Consider the following 20,648-nt stretch of genomic DNA (forward strand, 5'->3'; position numbering starts at 1 on the left):
GTTAAGTGACTGTAGGAAGATACGAGTTAGGCAAAATTTGCAATTGGTGTGATGAATGACAGCTAGCCCTAAACGTGGAACAGTACAGGTTAATGCGGATGAGTAGGAAGAACAAACCTGTAATGTTCGGATACAGTAATACCAGTGTCCTTATTGACGCAGTCAAGTCGTTTATATATCTGGGCGTAATATGAGGTGGGACGAGCTTGCGAAAACTCTGGTAGGGAAGAGAAATGATCGACTTCGGTTTATTGGTAGAATTTTAGGAAACAGTGGTTCACGTGTAAAGAAGACCGCATATCGGACGCTGGTGCGACCTACTCTTGAGTACTTCTCGATCGTTTGGGATCAGTACCAGGTCGGAGCGGAGGAAGACATTGAAGCAAGTGAGAGGAAGGCCACTAGATTTGTCATTGGTAGATTCGAACAACAAGTAATTGTTACGGAGATGCTTCGAGAACTCGAATAGGAATCTCTGGAGAAAGGCGGCGTTCTTTTCGGGAAGCACTATTAAGAAAAGATAGAGAACCGGCATTTGAAGGTGACTGCCGAACGATTCTGCTACCAACAACATACATCGCGCCTAAGGACCACGAAGATACGAGAAATTAGGGCTCATGCGGAAGCACACAGACAGTTGTTTTTCCCTCGCTCTATTTGCGAGTGGAACAGGAGGGGCAATGACAAGTAGTGGTACAGGATACCCTCCGCCACGCGCCTTGCGATGTATTGCGGAGAATCTATGTAGATGTAGGTGTGGAACTGCTAATAAAATCATATAAATGAGAGTAAGCGAAGAAGAAATTACATAGCGAAATAAATTCTAACAATAAAAACTGATTAACTTGCGAAAGTGTAAAATTAATGCGGTTGTAAATGAAAAGTATCGTTTGATCTGGGTACCACCGCGCAGTATGTTTGTTTTACCAAAGCGTAGCCTCATGCTCTGGACCTCTGGTACCCAGATGCGCTACCTGTCATTTTATAGCATAGTTTCATATAATAATAATTTCCTTGTATTTAGTTGTGGTGGTACGGTAATAGAGAGTTTCATCAAAGAGTTACATATCTCTACAGTAGGTAGTATGGTCAAAGTTAGAAGAAAAGATCCTGTAATGACTGTTCGGAAACCACTACGTGTCGAGATGTGGGCTAGTTGATTCTCGCTTTCTCATCTGTCTGTTACATGGAAAGAGATGCTATAGGTAGTGCAGTTTGCAATTTCCTCGCATCCTGATGCATCCTTCAGCCCTTCTTCGCAGTAAACCACGGACTCTTTCAAACACGCCTGGCTCAATATTGATTTCACACGTGCGCTGGCCACACGTTCCTCTAACATCTGCACATTGTTGATGGGTTGGGCATTCGCCAATGCCTTTAAATGTCCCCATAGCCGGAAATGCAACGGATTCAGTTGCGTGAACGGGATGACCATGCTACTGGACCTGCTGGACCAATCCATCACCAAGCAAAAATCCATAGAAAATCCGAAGAAAATGAGGTGGGTCCCCGTCGTTTATAAACTGTAATCGTCTTTCTGCAAGGGTAACGTTCTCCAGTAATTCATCGCGCAGAAATCGGTGATACACAACACCTGTAATCTGTTTGGTAAAGCGTGTGGCCCTATAAGTCTGTCACTGACAATTCCTGACCGTACATTGATACTGACACGACCCTGACGCCTCACCTCCACGATTCCTCGAGCATGAGCATTTGCTGACACGTGACTATTGTGGTAATTCAGTATGCGATCTCTTGTGAATCGTACCTCATCTGTAAACAAAGCGCAGGCATTGGTTTCCGGACATACAATTATACGAAATGTTCTTCTAGTTTCAATCAATATTGGGTCCTGTAGGAATATGTAACCCTTTTTTTTAAACATGCGGTAACTCACGATGGTTGCCTCTAACAGTACGTGGAGCATCACGCCATGGTAGCAACTCGCGCGTTGCATCCATCAAGGGGCAGACTTCGGGGTATCAGTTTCGCGCAACTCTTTCAGGCTGCTTCCAGAACATAACATCCCACTCCTGTTTCCCACTTACATCCGAAACACGTAGGCAGCAGCGACTTTGAGTGGCTAGCAATGGCTTTTTCGTTCATCGGCATCCACAGGCTCAACGAATATTCTGTCACATTATTAGTTCAAAAACTTATACAGATGTTGCAAAAATACCTTTACAATGTTTGTAAACAGGTTCCTTACACCAAAGTAAGATAAAAGTTCGTGTAAATGTATGCCCGAAAATCCTTCGGTTTCGAGTTACTAACGAAAGTTTACAATTTAGGTGCTTGGAGCTCATTCATATGTAAACTCATAAGAAATGGTCGAAACAACCTCCGCTTGCTTCTAAACATGCATGCTCCGAAAGCAATCCAGACATCTTTTTTCTTCATTTTTACTTTTTCTATTGATGTGTATTGCTACTCATTCAAACTTTGTCCTCGACTACTCTGCACACAGTACCTCGTCTGCAAATTCTACGATTTCACTGTTAATTTCTACAGTTTTCTTTGTCATGTATGGGCTAACATTAAACTAGTCTATAATAAGTGGTTTTTAAGGATACTTTCAAACTTACTCTTTTGAATTTTTCCATTAGTTGTTGAAGTTTACTACGGGTAAACAATAAAATGTCATCCGCAAAACGAAGGTGATTCTCATATACTTCATTGCCAAACATTCCCTAATTTTTCACCCGGTTCAAGAATCTCATAATTCCCTCTAGGGCTTCTGAGAAGGTATTATAGTAGAAGGGTTGTTTGCAAAAGGTGCAGGGAGGCCGCTGAGCAGCTGACGCCTCTGCCATCGTCTTTCCCAGGGTACGGGAAACTACTGTGCAGTATCTAGCATCTGTGACATTGCTTACATACAGCACCCCGCCAAAAATCTGCGCCTCCAGCAAGACACTGCAGTACCTGTCGCTCCATAAATGCATGGGAACGATTTGAGAAACACTCTACAGAGATGGGCGTGTTTGTGTGGCCCCTCAGGTCCCGTTCCCGCAATCCTGCGGCCTATAGGGTCGGAGTCGAGCGAGAAGTGATCGCCTCGGACACAGTTCCGATGAATCTCCATGAGTTTCGGGTGGGGGTTGAGCGGTCGTGGACCAGTATGATTCCCCAACACTTTCTGTGCCTCGTAGAGCAGTACACTCACTCACTCGCTCTCTCTCTCTCTCTCTCTCTCTCTCTTTCTCACCAAGCATGAACAGTCCGAAGGGGACGGAAGTCGGTAGATGTGATGTACATGTACAGGCCAACAATGGATGACAAAGTTGTTGGATATCCTCCTGAGGGATAACGTGCCAAATTTTGTCCAATTGGCGCATCAGATTGTCAAAATCTAGAGATGGCTGGTGAGGGCTTTCCAGACATTTCGTTGTTTCTGTTGGGATTCAGAGAGCGGTACGTTGAAAGAAGTGTCGGGAAACATATCAGTTCCTCCCACATACGTCTCATGAAGTGACTGGCATGAGGAAAGCGGATATATTAGAGCTAATACGACAGTTTATCGACGGCCTATGTTCCTACGTGTCATTCGCATTTGGGACTGGGAAGGGGGAGTGTGTTAGGCATATCAGAAGTACCCTCCGCAACATACCGTAAAGTGGCTTCACCAGTATAAAAGTAAATCTCTTTGTATGAGGTAAACGTCGAAGCTGACCAGACAATGCTTGACATTTTCGGAAGCAGTGCTGTTTACTACGACGGAGATCTTTCACGATTAGATCCGGCAGTGCATTACGGACGGGATGGATGTGGAATACAGCTTATCCTGCAGCTAGATACGACACGGCATCTTTATCCGGCTGCCGTTACCCTAGCGGAGCGCTCTGGGAGTCATCAAAATCGGAATCCGGGCAAAGCGCGGCCGTTTTCATCGCCGCCAGGCAAACCCCTGGTTATCGCCGACCCTCGAATGGAAAGCGACATTAACGAGGGGCTCCAAGTGCGCGCTTATCTGGGGCCGGGAGGGCGGTGTGTCTGCAGTTCGGTGGCCCGCTATCTGAGGCAGCCGGCGTGGGCAATTTGCGACCTCCGCAGGGGTCTGGGAAGCCGACAGCGCTCCGTAGTCACCGATCATCCCGAAAACAAAGAGGGGAACAGTAGAGGGAGAGTGAGCGACGTACGGTAGGAAGAAAAGGTGTGCATACAAGTAAGGCTCCGTTTAAGGTTTATAAACGACTGACTAATTACGTCGCATGGGTTCCGTCCTCCTGCATGTACCATTTCTAAGGCGAAAATCTCCAGCTTTACCCGAGGTAGAGGACATATTATAAATATACACATCTTTTCCCTGTCTAGGGTGCGCTGGTTGGCTGCAACTTTTCCAGACGAATGGATTTCATTAGCAACGAACCTTGTGGGGAAGTAGATGCACTGCGTTCTCAGTATAAGAACCTCCGGCTTATTACGTAATAAGTTAGTCTACATGAATTATCGTATCATGTGTCCCTAGCGGAATGCTTTTAAACTAAAAATCTGCAATGCGATAGACCTCAGTTACCTAAAAATATTATTACACTTGATGTCAAGAACTGCGAATGTCCAAATTCAACATTCCTAAGAGCAACACAGATAGCTTTTTTAATGGCAAAAACGATAGAGATGCTGAGAGAACGAGAAGGAGCTAATGTACACAGTCGTCAACGCACGCATGCATGCTCCTGACATCTGTTGATCTTGTGGTGAACCAGCTATATCCGTCCTATAGGCCCACACTGTAGGCCTCTATGTAAACATTCACGAAAAGTCGTCTCACCGATTTCTCTGACATTCATTTCATATATCCCAGATACGAGCGAATAGGTGGAAAGAGTACACTGAAGACCTTTATGTGGGGAGGACTTGTGTGTTGACGTGATGAAAGATTGAATAGGAGTTGACAGGGAAGAGATAGGGAATCCAGTATTAGAACAGGGGCTTAAAAGAGATTTGGACAACTTTAGATCAAATAAGGGTCAAGGGATCGATAAAGTTCCATGGGAATTCATAAAATTATTGGGAGATGTGACAAAAAATGAATGTTCACGTTGGTGTGTAGAATGTATGAGCCTGTGATGTACTACCAGACTTTCGAAAATAAATCATTCACAGAATTCCGAAGATTGCAAGAGCCGACAACTGCGAGAATTACTGCGCAATCAGCTTAACAGCTCATGAGTTCAAGTTGCTGATAGTAATAATATACGGAAGAATGGAAACGAAAACTGAAGATCGCTTACATGACGATCAGTTTGGCTTTAGGAAAGGTAAAGTCACCATACATGCATTTCTGACACTGCGGTTGAGGTTAGAAGCAAGACTGAAGAAGAATCGAGACACTTTCATACGATTAGTCGACTTGGAAAAAACGTTCGACAATGTACAATGGAGCCAAATCTTCGAAATTCTGAGAAAAATAACATAAGCTATGTGGGAAGGCGGGAAATGTACTGTACGACAATAAGTCTGGAAGACCAAGAACGAAATGCTCGCACCAAAAGGGATGGAAAACAGGGATGTAGTCTTTCGCCCCAACTGTTAAATCTATACAGGGAGTGGCAAATAAAATGGTCCGGAGAATAGAGTTTTATGATACAAAGGAACACAGCAGAGGAAAGGAAATACAGTACTAATCTGACTATAGCATATGTTGAAAGTCGCCACCATTCATCTCTTGGCACTTTTGGGCCCTGTCAGCTCGTTGCCGAAAACGAGTCGGAGCTGGACTGCTGTAGTTGCTACAGTCTCGTCCGAAATGTTCTGCTGCAGTTCTTGAAGATTATGAGGGTTGTTGCGATACACCTTAGACCTGAGGGCTCCCCACACAAAGTAATCGGACACTGACAGATCAGGTGGCCTGGTTGGCGAGCTAGGGCCGCGACCGGTCTGACTTCTGCAAACTCGGTTCAGACTGACACAGCCCTCACTGCGTTCTATACCGGCGTGGACGACGTGGCGGGCGTACATCTGGCGTGAACGTCACGGGGTGTAGTTATACGCGCTACATGCATGTCCACTCGTATTCACTCGTCCGGGTCAGTTTTATTTCCCGCATCCTGTACATCGCACAAGCAATGAAGGGAATAAAAGAAAGGTTCGAAAGTGGGACTGAAATTAAAAGTTGAAGGATATGAATGGTACGATTGGCAGAAGACATCGCTGTCCTGAGTGAAAGTAGAGAAGACTTACAGGAGCTATTGAATGAAATGAACAGTCTAACGAGTACAGAATATAGTTTCAGAGCAAACCGAAGAAAGACGAAAGTAATGAGAAGTAGCAGAAATCAGAACAGCGAGAAATGTAACATAAGAATTGGGGATCACAAAGTAGGTAAGTTATGGAAATCTGCTACGTGGACAGCAAAATAACAAATCAAGGACGGAACAAGCAGGACATAAAAAGCAGACTAGTAATGACAAAAATTGCATTCAGGTTCTACCAAACGCAGGTCTTAATTTGAAATTTCAAACATTTTAAGATCCGACCACAACATTTATGGCATTGAAACGTGCGCTGTGAGGAAACCGGAACAGAAGAGTATCGAAGCATTTGAGATATGTTACTACAGAAGTATGTTGAAAATTAGGCGGACTGATAAGGTAAGATATGAGGAGGTTCTCCAGAGGACTGGTGAGGAGAGGATTATTTGGAAAACAATGACAAGAAGGAAGGACAGAATAATGAGACATCTGTTAAGACATCAGGGAATAACTTCCATGGTACTAGAGGGAGCAGCAGAGGATAAAAACTGTAGAGAAAGGCGGATATTGGAATACATCTCATGACGTAGGAGAGCAATTCGTGGCTGGCCGCATGAAACTGCTCATAAGACTGATGTCTGAAAAAAAGGCCCAAAAGCACAAAGCATAATTATTTTGCTACCATTTTCTGCCACGTAGTGTCGACTTCTGTCAAATCAAAAAAGTGAAGATGAAAACCGATTCACTTTTCTCACCGGATGGTTAGTGCCAAGTTATACGAAAGCAGGGCTAGCTAAACCTCACTACCAAATCAAATGTTGATATACATCGTAACAATGTTCATTTCAGAAATTTTACAATGATGAAGATCTCAACACATTCCCGGGAAATGATCTTCAAAGTAAGATAACCGTCATTTCAGTCTCAGGAGGCCACCATTCCCTGAAAGTCACGTCGAGAGAGACCCCACATTGTCATTTCCTTGCACTCTGTAGAAGCCTTACAAGATCTAATGCACAAATACGCAAATAAATGGCAAACATCAACATTTAAAAACAAATACTTGACAAAACTACCAGACTTCATGCCTGAAGTGGACGGACAGTTTCAGCTGAACCTCAAGCCGCAGAAGGTGCTTAATGAAAGTTATAACGAGTACCAGTTCAGTGTTGGAATTCGTCGTATTTGTGTGTATGTGGTGCATTTAGTATCTGTTGTTTATGTTCTGATTCTAGTTTCACAATCGTAACAAACTTTACACCTGCAATAGGGACACGGTTTTTATTAGCCTGAATATGAAAATTTTGTGCGTTAATATTAAGAACTATAACACTCCTAAAGATTAATTAAAATTTCATAAAATAAAGTGGGTACATAATTTTTCATAGGAAATATAAGATGTTGAGACTTGATTAAAAAGCAATGAGACAGGATGTTTGCCAACAAATTTGGGTTTCGCAGACATTTTTCTCAAAACATTGTTTCTGTGCTTATGGTTCACAGCGCCTCAAATACAATAAAATATGTGCAAATTACCATTAAAAACAAGTGAAACAAAAAATTATAAAGCTACACTACTTATGACCAAAATCCCAAAACTTCACTTGCACCCGGACTTGTAAGCAGAAGATGTTCTCTGCAGTATGCAGGACATAGTTGACAATCCAGTAGCTGCTCCCCTGTCTGTGGATCGTCACAGTCACAGTTGGCGGGATCCACAGACAAGTGCCATTTTTGGAGATTACTCTTGGGGCTTCCAACCACAGGACGAAGACGACTGATTGACCTCCATACGGTCCAATTCTGTTCATACCCAGGTGGGAAGGTTTCCAAAGAGAAGAGGTAAGGTAGAGTTATTCTCATGTCGAAAAATCCACAACTGTTTTCTTGGTGTGGCCGCTGAATTGGCCCTGAGACAACTTCTTCTGGACCTCAGTCTTTCGTCTGCTGGAACATACCCACGTAATGGATGGTTTTCATCTACATCAATACGCAATCCACAGTGCGGCGCACGGTGGAGGGTATCCTATAACATTTCCTCGCTTGTTCCATTCGCAAACAGAGTGAGGAAAAATGTCTCCGTAAGAGCTCTGTTTCACGTATCTTATGTTCGTGGTCCTTAACGCGCAAAGTATGTTGGAGGCAGTAGACTCGTTCTGCAGTCACCTTCAAATGATGGTTTTCTAAGTTTTCTCGATAGTGTTTCTCGAGGTGAATGTCGCCTTCCCATCTGAGTTCCTGAAGCATGTCTCTAACACTTGCGTTTTTTCTAATTTACTAGTAACAAACCTAGCAACCTGCCTCTGAATTGCTTGGACGTCTTCCTTTAATCCTACCTATCACGGTTTCCAAACACTCGAGCAGTACTCAAGAACAGGTCGCACTAGCGTGCTATATGCGATATCCTTTACAGATGAACTTTCTTAGAACTCTACCAACAAACCGAAGTAGACATTCGCCTTTCATACCACAATCCTCACTTGCTAGTTCCATTTCATATCGCTTTGTAAAGCTACTCCCAGATATTTAAATGACTTGACTGTGTCAAGGAGAACACTGCTACGGCTGTACCCAAACATTACGGGTCACTTTTCTTTACTCATTCGCATTACCGTATGCCACAGAATCGCAGCAAACAACCGCAGATTGCTGCCCACCCTGTTCTCCAAATCATTTATGTATATAGAGAGCAACAGCGGTGCTATCACACTTCCTTGGGACACTCCTGACGATGCCCTTGCCTCTAATGAACACCCGCCGTCGAGGACAACATACTGGGTTTTATTACTTAAGAAGATTTCGAGTCACTTATATATTTTGGAGCCTATTCCATATGCATGTACTTTCTTTAACAGCCTGCGGTGGGACAACGTGTCAAAGGCTTTCTGGAAATCGAGAAACATGGAATCTGCCTGTTGCCTTTCATCCATAGTTCACAGCATACCATGTGATAAGAGGGCAAGCTGAGTTTCGCAGGAGCAATGCTTTTTGAAACATGCTGAATCGTGGACATAAGATTCTCGCTCTCAAAAAAAATTATTATATTTGAACTGAGAATGTATTGAAGGATTCTGCAGGAAACCAAAGTAAGGATATTGGTCTGTAATTTTGCGTGAGTGTTCTTTTGACCTGGCCGGCCTGGGTGGCCGAGCGGTTCTAGGCGCTACAGTCTGGAACCGCGCGACCGCTACGGTCGCAGGTTCGAATCCTGCCTCGGGCATGGATGTGTGTGATGTCCTTAGGTTAGTTAGGTTTAAGTAGTTCTAAGTCCTAGGGGACTGATGACCTCAGCAGTTAAGTCCCATAGTGCTCAGAGCCATTTTTTTCTTTTGACCTTCTTATATACAGGAGTCACCTGCGCTTTCCAGTTGCTTGGGACTGCGCTGGGCTAGAGATTAGCGATAAATGGAGGCAAGGCTCAAATGGTTCAAATGGCTCTGAGCACTATGGGACTTAACTGCTGAGGCCATCAGTCCCCTACAACTTAGAACTACTTAAACCTAACTAACCTAATGACATCACACACATCCATGCCCGAGGCAGGATTCGAACTTGCGACCGTATCAGTCGCGCGGTTCCAGACTGTAGCGCCTAGAACCGCTCGGCCACTCCGGTCGGCGGAAGCAAGGTAGGGGGTCAATGCCGGAGAGTATTATTGTTCAAACTGAACTGGGATTCCATCTGGACCTTGTAACTTTTTTTCCAACTCTTTTTGTGCTGAGCGTGATTTGTTCTCTCCGCTTCACGACGAATATCTTGTGGCACTATACTAGCGATTTCGTAGAGTTCAGCGAATGGCGTTGGTGACGGGAGGCAATATTTTGGAGATGGCGGTAGATGAGGCCAACTACTTGTTAAACGTATGTCTTCCATGACAGTTGCCCGTTTACCCTCAATCTCAGGTATATCATGAAATTTATTGATCCCCCTCAATATATTACTTTTTAATTTGCTGTTCCTTATAGAAATTTATAATACTGTCAGTACTAGATCTGAAAGGCTCTGCGTGTACCTGAAAAATATTAAAATGGTCACAAGGCGTACTTTTGATTCTGTTATCATTGCCCTAACTTCCCAAATCTTCGTTAACTTTCTCACTGCAATACATCAACGCTGTACTGCTTTCAATTTCCCTATCACAGATATTGGTATTGCTGATGAGCATATTCTAAAAATTCCTCAAATAAGAGTAAGCTTGCCTGAGCACAGTTTCTCAGTCATTACTAATTCTCTTCAGCCTCTAAGGCTGTACATCTAATGTATGACTCGCCGCAAAGGTTTAGACTGCGCGCTCGCGCGAGAGGGATGTGGCTCAAACCACCGCCCGCCCACTCCAGTTTGCATTTTTCTAGGTTTGTCAGAATCCCTTCTGGTGGACGCCGGTAAGGTTCTCCGTTCCCCCGTCTTTCAGCTACATACGATACAGTACCGACTAATAACGCTAAAGTTGGAGCGCATGTGTTAAATTTTGTTACACATTCTAATGTTCAAATGTTCAAATGTGTGTGAAATCTTACGGGACTTAACTGCTAAGGTCATCAATCCCTAAGCTTACGCTCCATTGAACCTAAATTATCCTGAGGACACACACACACACACACACACACACACACACACACACACACACACACACACACACACACACACCCATGCCCGAGGGAGGACTGGAACCTCCGCCGGGACCAGCCGCACAGTCCAGCACTGCAGCGCCTAAGACCGCTCGGCTAATCCCGCGCGGCTTACACATTCTAAATATAAGTAATAGGAACAACGTGTGGTTAATGATGCTACACAGTCATTGTGTTCTTGTTGGTACTTTTGTTACCTAGGTCAGATACTTTTTCATATTTCAATCCGCTCCATACATGCCAGCATCTGCTCTCTGTTTCTGTGAATAGGTCTCCTGAAACACTACTCTCTTAGAAATCCAGGAGGAAGTCTTCATATACTAAAGCTGCGAAAAAAGTGATATGATTATGGAATACACGTAAAGAACTGCTTTGTCGCTGGTAAAACTGTGCTGTTTACCTCCAGAGGAGATAAAACTTCAACAACGAATGGAAAAAATTTAGTTTATCAGCTTTGAGACATGAGCTGAATATCGATTATCAAAAGGCAAACATTATGTATAACCAAGAAAATATAAATTGAGAGTACAAATTAACAATGGGTCACAGACAGTTGATGTAATGTAAAGGGAAGAATGTTCATGAAAAATTTATATTTTTTCACTTTCTAACGTAAAAGTACTTCATCCAGTTATATAAATCATATCAACAGGATTATCTACAAATAAAAATTTACAAGTGCAATTTTAAATGATGGTAAACTAGCATAGGTAATTTCGAGATATGGGTGGGTAATTTCGTCATATGGCTTGATAATTTTGTGGTAAGTATATAGGTAATTTCATGATACTTGTAAAATGATTAGTAGAGTGAATGATACGTGCAGTTACGTGTAATTTATTTCATTTTTGGTACAGGTACTTCATCATATAAGTAGTTAATCTAAAATATATGCCGACTTAAAACATGCTAGCAGTTCTTTCAAAATAAATCTGAATCAGAATTAGCATTTAACGCAGCACAGGTAGCACACATGAAAACTTCTTGCTTAGTGTCTCAAGACTGACAAACGTCATGATGTGACAATAGACAAACACACACTTCATGCATTTTACACCATTATTCTTTCTCACACCATCAGTGCAGAAGTCTCCGCCGGTACCGTAATACCGATCATCTACTTCATCTCTTCCTAAGTCAGACGCAGCTGATATCTCGCCTGTGTTTGCTTGGATAGGAGTGAAATACTTTGCCCTCCCGTCTTTTTTTCTACTCCTGGTAGTTTCCTCGATTTTATCCCCTGTCTCTGTTTCTAAATGAAGTTTTGAAAGCCTGATATGGTCGAACTCTGGTATTTTCTGGGAGCAGCGATGATGTGGTAGTTTGTCTTGAGATGGTGTCCTTCTTGAATGGAAAAATTACTGTTCTTAAGAACATAAGAAATATTCATCTAGCTCGAAAGCACGGACAAAAGTTAGATTTAAAATTGTACACAAGTTATCCTATTTGGTTTCTCTGTTGAATGTTTTTTCAGATAAGAACTCATATTGTCTGCCCAGTATGATCTGAAGGATTTCTAAATTCTTACATTCAGAGGTTTCAGGAGCTGGGTAGTATGAATGGAAAGTCAGTAAGAAAATGCTCTTGTCTTCAGTCATCTTTTTCATGTCCACTTTGGAGAAAGTTTCACTGTAACGTTCAGCAAACAGTCCATTCTTAGCTGTCTCACTCCATCGAACTCCCTTGCAAAATAAGCAGAAATGGCATCCATGTGCCATTTGCACACACACATACTAGGAGAGTATGAGTTTCTCCTTGTTCTGCGTAAGTACTTTTATAAACACACTTTTTCCCCATTACTGTGTCTATTTTTCCGGGTTTAACAGCGTACGACAGGCCAGTTGTCGTAGTTACACACTGCGTCAGAGTTGGCCTTATTGTTTAGACTCATTAGAACTTCTCCAATTTGTTGCAGAATTCTTCAAAAATCTTCTTACTACCCACTGAAGCACTGTTGGCATCAAGATCTCGCGAATCCAAAGAGCGAGGTAGTATTTGCTCTTAAACTACCCCTCCACCATCTGCTAATAATGTCACCGCCATGGCTTAGAAGTTTCTCTAGACCAGCACTTCTTGTTCTCTGATAGCCAACATTCCTTACCACGGTAACTGTCGATACAAATCCTATTTCTTCTTCTCATAATATAACTAAAGAGCTGGACTTCTACATGTGATATCCGTGTAAATAGTCATCCTAAACAGCAGACCGAGTATAAAATTCACTTACACAAACACGAAGAAGGCTAGTATTTCATTCCGGAACTTAAGCTGTGGCCTTTGTCACGTCAATAACAAAAAATGCTATACATAGCGATTTATCGGCATTCCTGGCTAAGAAAATATGTTTGTTTTGCCCTTACCTTGATTGGTTATCTCAGACATTCAGCGATACTGCACGCACTACTATAATTTACGGAAAGCAACGACTGAGTGCATACAGCTAGGTCAACAATGTCTTATGCTGTAAACAGTGACGTGCCAAGAAACCACACGTTGAAGTGGGACGTTTCCCTTCCAACAGATGTGGTCGCAGTGAGTTAAAAAAAAATAACGAATTTACCTGCATCACGAGAATACCTCCCTTTACCTTATTTCTGTGTTTAGGACAGCTGAAGCCAACCGCAGCACCGACACTAAAAATAAAAAAAGACAAATGTAAAAGTGCCCCTGCGGCGCTTTTAAGGAACTAAACACAGGTTCCAAACAGTAGTCTCCCATTGTGTCCTAAATGGAATGTCCACAGTGAGTAGTACCAGTTTACGGTAGCGCGGTAGTAACTTTTAACGTGAAAACGTTTCGAAAACACGGTTGATCAACGAGGTGTAGAAAGATGGGCAAAGTGGTTGCCCGGAGACGCAAGTAAAACAGAAAATGGATCAGGAAACCGATTGAAATGGAAGACGTGAGGGTAATGAGTATGGAGCCGCCGTGGACAAGACGTAAGGGACGCAGTGCGGTGCTCTGTACCAGCTCTACAGCTTCGAGTGCAACAGAAAGATTTGGTGGAGGTATTGAAAGTTTTGATTAAAAACTTGCGGCTTTCATCATGAGACACACGGCAATTTTAGACACTGATACGAATGAGTTAAAAATATTGGAAAGAAAATTTAATGGGCTGTAACAATGTTTAAAGTTAAATTCAAATAACACGAAGAACAGACCATCGAAATGATCATACTTTCTCAATGAAATAATATTCTGCTCGAAGAATCGGAAATTATTTTCTTCAAATAATCGTCATCGACGTAATACTAAATGATCAGAGTCACTCAACAAAATGTTCTTATAATTTCTTCATTCGTTACTCTTGTAACCTACTAATCAAGAACACTCCCGGCAAACTTTGACGAAAATCTATTGTTGTCCTTTCCAATATGGCCGTCCAAGGACAGTAGTCAATTATCAACTAGGCCTACTTCTTTTATTCTCCATAGTAATGCGTTATTTTTCTACTTGTGCAGGCTAGATTGATATTGCTCCCCTGGTCTGCATTAACACCAAAAGTCTGCTTTTGCAATATCCCTATCACAACTGGCCTACATATGTCATATGACCAACAATGAGTAGTTTATTTCTAGCTTCAGGTTTCTATCACATACATGTTAATCTACGCTTTTAGCGTTTTCAGTATTATGTTCAATAACGCAACTGACTTCAAAGACAGACTTGATTTTCGAATAAACATGAAACTTGCGATCTGGCTTCATCTGTAATTCCTGATGTAAATAAAACTGTAAGTGAACCAGAAAACGAATGTTGCGCAGCAGCTCATGTGTCAAAGTGCGTAAAACTGTGAAAAGTGTGTGCATAACACGGGAACAATGAACTGCAGATTGCACGTAATGGCAGATTAAACTTTGATATGCGTCTTGGATTGCTTGTCGGCTAAAGAAGTTGTTGTTTAGCACAGAACAGCCGTAGCTTTCAAATGGTGAGTGGCGAAATGTGTGTAACCGAATTATATAGCTAAAGATGGGAAAACCGTTAAACTCATCGTAACGCAAATAGAGATAAAGAAGCAGCTATTTCCTGTTTTTGTCCAACTGATAAAAATACTTCTCATCCTTGCTCTATTAATAAAAGTTACGAATCACAGGCTACCTGATGCAGACTGGGAATCGTTACTACGGGCGACAATTTACAAAACAACTCTAGAACAAAACACATTCTTCGACAGTCCGTAGTGTGAACAATTTGAGCATGGGACCAAAGTTACACAGAATAGAATAAGGCAAAAAGAACAATAGTGAAATAATGAAAAATTTCTGGCTCTGCGAAGAGAAAATGGGCAATATGAATAACTTCAAACGCGATTCCAAATTACACGTTGCTGAAAAGGCAAGGGGAAAAAAGCTGTGCCCAATGGAAGAACATAATGGAGGCCTTAATATGCACTCTTGAGCAACCTGCAACTGTATTGGGTAAGGACAAATTTGTTTTGCGTCAGTCTGTATCGAGTTGTATATATCGAACAGATTTTAAAATTTGCATACATCTGTAAGATTATAATACACGATGTAACTTCAGCAAATCAGGAATAACCGTGGTTATTTTGTATTATTGCGCCACCAACAACTACACAGATAATGCTGGTGAGAAGTGGTAAAGGAACATCTTCCAGTTGCGGAATCAAGAATATACAGACCCTCTTGAAGTATGATGTCAGTATAACCATCGCTTTCGAAGAGATTATTGATGGACGTAACGGTAGGGACGAAAAACATCTGATGAGGTGCTAGTATCGACAGCGTCAAGTTAAAAAGGATTACTAACGGTCCATTTTAGGCATGAAATAAGTATTACATCAATAGTTTGGAGACGACAATGACGCTGGAACGCATTTGTTAATACAGAAACCACAGGTTTAATCAAATGTAAAAAAAAAAAAAAAAAATGCGTTCAGAACCCTACAGTATCTTTTTCAGCTCGATAGAATCGTTCAACACAACATTTTATCCTCTTTTTAGCACAAATATACAGTCCGCAATTACAATATGGTAAACCAATTTGACGGTAGAGAGCTAAATTCTCTTTTACGTGCAGATGTTTTCAGTCTCTTGTCTCTAAACAAAATGGCCTACAAGAAGGTATTTATGGGCTGAATAAAAATGTAAAAGGGGTACAATTTGATATAATTCTAATACAAAATTAAAACCGCATCTTTTATGGAAGGACCGGCCGGGGTGGCCGATCTGTTCTAGGCGCTACAGTCTGGAACTGCGCGACCGCTACGGTCGCAGGTTCGAATCCTGCCCTGGGCATGGATGTGTGTGATGTCGTTAGGTTAGTTATGTTTAAGTAGTTCTAAGTTCTAGGGGACTGATGACCTTAGAAGTTAAGTCCCATAGTGCTCAGAGCCAATTGAACCATTTTTTTTTATGGAAGGAAACTCGAATAAAACAAGAATGATAAACTAATAGAGCAGGATAAACAGTTTTGTCATTTTATGTTGTTTCTTTAAGTGAGGGTATAAAAAAAGGTATAGATATAAGAAAATGAAAAAAATATATGGAATTATTCAAAAGGAGCTTAAGAGACACTATGCTACTCGGGTCGATTTTATATGCCTCTCGACGTGCTTATATTGATTGTTCTGTGGCTACAGAGAACGGTTTGAGTACGCTTTGATATGAGAACTTGCCTTTGATAAAGTTTTGTAGTTAGAGAGAGAGAATATCGTTGCGTTGAGTGATGTTTTTCCCACTTCAAATGTTTTTGCCTATAGTCAGTAACGTGAAACTTTAAAAATCATTGTATGGTCACCCCATTTTGTATCTTTTAGTATTTATGAAATAAATGCTCATTGAAGACCACAAAACTTGCTCTGAAAGTATTCAATAAAGTGGTTCCGGACGTGTGGTCGAAGTATCGTGTAAAATGTTTTCAGACCGGTACTGTATGTGGCCTTCATTAGTTCAGCGCTTTATTTTGCAACACGATGCTGTCACTCATCAAACGAATTTAACTGAATTGGAAACCTAATCACATAAATTTGCTTAAACATACTTTGGATAAAGTGTCGCGCATCACGTTGGACCTGCAAATCAAATATTCTATTGAACAGATACGGATTATTAGCTTCAAGCAATAAATAAGAAATTCTAATTGAAGCTTCGGAAGCTAGAAATCTCAAAACAGTAGAACGATGACTAAGAAATAGGGATATTGCTGAGTAGGTGTTGAATATTTAAGTATATATCTTAAGAAATAAAATCCAAGAGGACAGGTAAAATTTGGAATGAACTCCTAGGAGAAAGATTAGATTAAAATGGGGCGCATGTGCTTGTATGCCTCCAATAAGTAGGTTTATATGACGAGAGTATAAAACATTAATGTAAATTCCTTACAGAATCTGATAAATCCCACATCTGTACGAATTTGTAAGAGCCAATTTCACGTTGTGATATCTGCTAGGTACTATAAATTTTACGCGATTTTTAATGAACCTCCTCATTCGGCGTTACCAACACAGCTGCAGCTTCAAATATTTGTGTAGGCTTCTCAAAAACTAGTATTCCTCGGGTACGCAGAGGATGTTCTACATGCTATCCTCTTTTGAGACTAACAAGCAGGCGGATAATTATATCGAACAAAAACACACATCCTTAAGGTGTTCGAGAAGAGCTAACAAAGTACTCATTCGAAATATCTGCGAAGGAGGAAACGTTACAATTTTACGTCCCACATTCGACGGGTAGGTCAGAGGCGAAGGTTCATGAGGTCAAGAACGGAAGAGAAATTATGTGGTTTCTTTATTGGAAGAATAATACCGGTATTCACTTGTGATGTATGGAAGTCATGGGAAACCTAAATATGAATGACAGGATGGGGAATACAAGTGAGCCTCCCTTCCTCCCCAGCCCCCTTTTCTCGTTTGGTAAACAGACGATCTTCTATTCGTTCTTCTATTCTTGTTAACTGTCAACAATTCCCTTCTAATAACGCATTAGCCATTTTATTGCGTCGTCCAGCGGTAAATGTTACCCAAAACAGGCTTTGTCGAATTATACGTGAATTCAATAGGGTTATCGCTTCTTTTCGCTTACAAAGAAGTAACCTGTGATTTCAAGCGGCTGGAGGCGTTCTCAAACGAAGAAATACGAGGCAACAAATCAGCGTGTGGGAGTGTGAATTGGTCAAGTCTAATACCTTAATAGTAAATGTTGTGTACGGCGGTCATCTGTTACTTCTGCAGACGGATTTTCCTCCTTTTTTCCTTTTTGACTCTCTTTGGAAGACGTTCACGGTAGCCGCATTATCATTATCTGCATTGAAATGTCGTTGCGCGGATTTCGCCGCGTATCCGATCCCCGTTTCGACAGGGCCGGTTCCTGGCTAAAGCGCTGGTCGTTGCGGGGCGAGAGAGAACATTCGCCGGTCGAAACCAATCCCAAGACGCCTTCGTGGCTATTGGCGGGGCGGCGCTGACGTCACATGACCTACTGCGGCAGACCGGCCCCTTTCGCAATGGCCGCCGGCTCTCGCCATTGGCCCGCGGTGCCGTTGCTATGGTAACCGAGCGGGCGAAAAGCCTGGGGGAGTATTAACGCTGGAGGGATGGCGGTTCCCAAACAGCGGTGAGCCGTCGCGAGGCTTTGTGTGTGTGTGTGTGTGTGTGTGTGTGTGTGTGTGTGTGTGTGTAGCGTGGTCGTAATTTGAGGATGATTTAAAGCGCCTTACAGGGCAGAGTTTTACGCGCTCTGGAGACACAGTGTTGCCCGGGCGACGGCTGCAAGGTGGAGGCGCAGCATCTGGAAGAAGGCGTTCGGCCGGCTGTAGGATATGTGCCCCGGCCGTAAACGCACCGGCCGTGATTAACGACCGCAGAGTCCTTCAGGCTCGCCGATAAACGGCCCATTGTCAAACGCGAGGAATTTCGTTAGAAACCTGCCGCCTGGTCAAAACCACTTGACTGTGGCACAGGAAATTTATATAGAGCGGAAGAACAACAAGTCTGGCGAAGAATGCTGGGTTTCGCACCCTTGAACATTCCGATCGTGATTTACGACGCTTTTGGTAAAAGCGTAACGACTGGTTACCGGACGACTGTCAAACGTTGTTAGGCAACACCGACACCGTGGGCGATAAAAATCTGAGAAGTTACTGGAAAAGGCTGGGGGCTATGTGACCTCTACTGAAGTCCACAAAACACTCTCATGCAGTAGTACCCTCTACCACCCGATTTTATCTAAGTTTCTTTACTTAATCATTGCGGAGACACTAAATAGGGATAATGTTAACGTTTTTATCACCTTGAACTGTTAAAAGTTGTGACGTTATTTTTGTTTTGACCTTTGCTATTATAGTAGTACCAGCACACCCACCATCTGAATCTTTAAAAAAACGAACACCCATACATAACACAGTTTTAAGCGTCTGATTACTTTAGAAATGTCTCAATGTGAATTTTTATCACATCATTTCTCCTGAACTATGTGTCGTACAATAATATAATTTGGCATGTACATTCAGTGGCATTTGTGAACACGATCTGCAAAATGTGTTCCGAATAGATTTAGTAGTGAAGTATGACTTTAAAATGTCGCGCCAAATGCTGAAGTTTTAGTGCGTGGATAACGAAAATGTAGAGTAGTAAGCGATAAACTTATTTTCTTTCATTATATTGTGTGTGCGCGAAAGGTTTGTTGGAAGTTGATAATTACTCTTATTCTGAAATACTGGAAGAATATAGCCTGGGTGAACTGTGCGCTGTGACTTAACGCCACCTCAGGATGTACACACACTCTAGCTGTGGTACTTGTCTCATTATGTTAAGCCTTCAATGCGAGATTATACCTCTTAATGAGTACATAGCTACAGCATTTTAAATTTTTAAATCCGGTGAATCGGAATATGTCTGAAAACACCGCGAGTAGAATGGCGGTGTGGGGGATCTAGTTTCTCAATTCCTATTTGCGCTAGTAATATACGGTGAACATTTTTTGGTTTAGACCAAACAGCGGCCATCTGTAAAGCCATTCGAACGTCTGTCTTACTGTAGCTATGTTAAAATACATTAAGCACGACTTTAACGACAAACAGGAGCTGGCGTCCAGGGAAATTGTGTGAATCGATTAATTCATTTTGCAAGGACTGTAAATTGACCTTAAATTAATGCTAAGTTAATGCCACCCTTTGGGTGTGCACCGTTCGGATTTTGGTGTAAAAAAAGTCGTCCTCGTTCGGATTTTATGTGCAAAAACAATCACCTTTAACTCCGGACGGGAGGGAGACTGATTTCTAATTTTGTCTGTCGCTGTATAGCACCTTGGTCTAAGACAAGTTTTAACCGTATGAACAAATCTTTGGATTTTACGTACAAGTTTTCTTCAAGTGCGCCACTTCTGTTTCAGACTTGTGTGAATCGGCTTAAATTTTGTAAGAAGGTACACAAATACATGCAATTAATGGTCATCTCGTTGTTTTGTGGAAGCTCCATCCCTGAGCACGATATTAGCAACGTTGTTCGAAAGAAATTAAAAACCTGTACCAGATCAGCCGTTGCCCGAGTCAATAAAAGTCTACATCGGTTGTCAAACTAGGGCGGTTTAAAGTCAAAATTATGGTAGAGCAAACGTTTATAAATCCTAGTACCATAGTACAAGAAGAGGCGAATATTTCCAAGGCCGAGGCTGATAAAAAGGAACAGAATTAGCAACTTACCTTGGCACCTTCAAATATATTTAAATCAAAACATCTTGAAATATTTGAGCTTTTTTACCAGTTAACCCTACTTCCCGAGAGCAGTTAGCTCTCTTAGCCGCAAGGTGTTAGCACACTTTCATCTTGCAATTTATAGGCTATAGTGCCGAAAATGTAGAAGATTCGC

This window comes from Schistocerca serialis, chromosome 12, assembly GCF_023864345.2.
Source record: "Schistocerca serialis cubense isolate TAMUIC-IGC-003099 chromosome 12, iqSchSeri2.2, whole genome shotgun sequence".
In the NCBI taxonomy this organism is placed as follows: Eukaryota; Metazoa; Arthropoda; class Insecta; order Orthoptera; family Acrididae; genus Schistocerca; species Schistocerca serialis.